The 3,375-nt window shown below is 34.5% G+C and overlaps 1 pseudogene; it reads right to left on the reverse strand.

The window, feature by feature from the left end:
- Positions 1-680: 680 nt before the first annotated feature.
- Positions 681-3,144, reverse strand: LOC148570282 (uncharacterized; annotated as a pseudogene).
- Positions 3,145-3,375: the final 231 nt, after the last annotated feature.

Here is a 3,375-nt window from a genome sequence, read left to right on the forward strand (position 1 = left end):
ATATTTTTATTGCAATTCACATCAATTCCCTTTTCTCCATCATAGACCTAAGTGGAAATGAACAGTCCAAAAGGACTCTGGGGTCATATGCTAACCCCACTACTGCTTCATATGGGAGCAGTATCTGTATACCCTCCATTGGAGTCAGTAGCTTTGAGTTGAATCCTCAGCTCATTATCATGGTGCAGCAAAGTTGCCAGTATTCTGGTCTTCCACAGGAAGAACCTACAGAGTTTCTGGCACAGTTTTTACAAATTGCTGACACAGTACATGACAAGGAAGTAGATCAGGATGTCTACAGATTATTACTGTTTCCATTCGCTGTAAAAGACCAAGCTAAGAGGTGGTTAAATAACCAACCTAAAGCTAGCATAAGGACATGGAAACAGCTGTCAGAAAAATTCCTGAATCAATACTTCCCTCCAAAACGGATGACATAGCTAAGGCTGGACATCCAAGGCTTTAAACAAGGAGATAATGAATCTCTTTATGATACCTGGGAGAGTTACAGAGAGATGCTAAGAAAATGCCCCTCTAAAATGTTTTCAGAATGGGTGCAGTTAGACATCTTCTATTATGGGCTTACAGAGAAAGCTCAAATTTCTCTAGATCACTCAGCTGGTGGATCTATACATATGAGCAGTGGCGGAACCAGAAATTTCATAAGAGGGGGACATACTTTAAGATTTTGATATTTTTAAACTTGCTCGACGATGCTTCATGGAACTAAAATCATCAATTATCATCTCTGAAGTGAATTTTGAAGCAATTTCCTTTTCAATATATACAATCATACAATCTGCTAAAAATTCATCTTCCATCTTGTTTCGAAGCCTTGTTTTAATAATCTTCATAGCTGAAAAGGCCCGTTCAGTTGTTGCTGTTGTCACAGGAAGAGTCAAAACAAGACGAATTAATCTATCAATTAAAGGATATATATTTGATTTTCCTGTCTCTGTCAATTTTTGACACAATTCAGCAAGAGTAGACAAATTCTGAAAATCTGGAGCTTTAACCACATCAAGTTCATAATGTTATAACTCATAATCCAATTGAATCTTTTCTTGCTCAGAAAAATCTAAAGAATAGAAATTCTTTACAAGATTGCATATGTTGCAAACACTGAATAACTTGAAAGCATCTTTAGGATCTAAAGATGTACTCAATATGAGGAGCTCGGATGCTTGCTCACTAAATCTACTATTTAGCTCTTTCAATTGAAAATCTATCACGCTAGTAAAAATGTCAACACGATAGTGGTGTTCAACAGTGACAACATCCTTTTTACGACGAGACCGAATTATGTCACTAAAAAAAGCACCCATATCAGGTATCTGAATAGCATGATCATTGCAGAAAGAACTAACTTTCTCCAAAAGTGCTCTCCAACTATTATCTCTTAACTGTTGAATCAATGACTTTGTACTAGAAACCAGATGCATAGCATTCAAAATGTCTTGAGATTTTTGTTGCAATGCTTGACAAAGTTTATCAGTGATTCCCATGATTTCTTTCATCATATGCAAAATGAAAACAAAATCAAATGATAATAAAGATTTAAGAGCATAAGTAGCATCACCACGTTGAGAATATGTAGATCCATTAGTAGCCAAATCTTCCAGAACTGAAGTTGTTGCTCCAAACATACGTAAAAGGCTACAAATTGAGTTGAAGTGAGAGCTCCACCTGGTATCTCCTGATCTTTTTAATGTGCCAATTTGATTTGCTCCCCTTCCTGTTTCAATTTGATTAGTTGCAACTAAATGGGAAATTTCAGTTGCATAAGCAGATCGTAATTCATCATTGCGTTTGCAAGAAGAGCACACAACATTGATAATATTACTCAAACTTTGGAAAAAAGCATGAACATCAACAACTTCTTTAGCCGCAGCAACAAGAGCTAGCTGTAATTGATGAGAAAGCAATGAACATAATATGCATAAGGACATTCTTGAATAATTAAAGCTTGTAACCCTTTCCACTCTCCACGCATATTACTAGCTCCGTCATACCCTTGACCTCAAACATTTTGAATGTTGCGATTGTGATGAGATAATGCAGAGCAAATCTCTTGTTTTAGAGTAGCAGAAGTAGTATCTTTGACATGAACAACATCTATTAGCCTTTCTTTGACAAATCCATGCTTATCAACAAATCTAACAACAAGTGCCATTTGTTCTCTTCTAGATTCATCTCTAGCTTCATCAACAATCAAACAAAACTTTGCATTACCAATCTCATTGCGAATTTCATTTTGCACCTTTCTAGCAAAACATGTAGAATTTCCCTTTGAATAGAAGGTGATGTGTATATTGCATTTTGAGGAGCATTATCCAAAACAACTGCATCCACTTCTTTATTGTAAGAAGCTAATAATTTTAACATTTCAAGAAAATTTTCTCGATTCTGAGACTCATGACTCTCGTCACGTCCCCTAAAAGCACAAGCTTGAAATGTTAACCATCTGACAGTATCAATAGAGGCTTTAGGACGCAATCTATTGCTTAAAACTTGTTGTGAGCTTTGCTTAGCCAATACTTTGTCAATGTGACATAATTGATTAAGCAAATCTTTACAAGACTTAACAGCAATATTATGAGGAGAATTAAGAGATTTACCCACATGAGATAAAAATGCACAATCCTTTCCATTATTCACTTTTTTTCAATTGCGAAATCCTCCTGATGTGAATGGACTTGATTTTGTAGAAAATAAATAGCATGGAAGACAAATTGCAGCATCCACTTCTGGCGAATATTCTAGCCAAGAAAAAATCTTAAACCAATGAGCTTTGAAACGACGAGGATGACTTTCTAGACCAGAAAGAGGGTACTCATCCATAATAAATTGATATGGTCCAAACTTTATGTATGCTCTACGGATTTCATCTTGTTGATTGATAGGATAATTCCAAATTTGCGGACGCTTTCCGGGATCACGCATCAATGTATCAATATTAACTTGATCTATTTCAGTCCTTGTTATTTTGGAAGCAGGGGGTTGAATATCTTGCTCAACAAGTTGTGTCACAGGTTGTTCAATAATATTTTGAACATTACTCAAAGAATCTGAAGCTGAATTTTGTTCATCATATATTCTCTCTTTTCTCTTGAAAAATGAGTGAATTGTTTTCATCTTTGACATTTTTAACTTAACTTGAACAATCTAACAAAAAAAAAACAAAAATAATTGCATATATATTATTTTCTTAAAAAAAAATATTAAACCTATTGAGTAATAACAAATAATTTTAGAAACACAAATATATAATAACCAAAAATAAAGTTATTGATTTACCTGATTATTTTTTTGTTCCAAGTCTCACCAAAAAATAATTCTATTGAGTTTTGTCCTCACTTCAATCTTTGAACACTG

The sequence above is a fragment of the Arachis ipaensis genome, chromosome B3 (genome assembly GCF_059453495.1).
Source record: "Arachis ipaensis isolate K30076 ecotype BB chromosome B3, ASM5945349v1, whole genome shotgun sequence".
In the NCBI taxonomy this organism is placed as follows: Eukaryota; Viridiplantae; Streptophyta; class Magnoliopsida; order Fabales; family Fabaceae; genus Arachis; species Arachis ipaensis.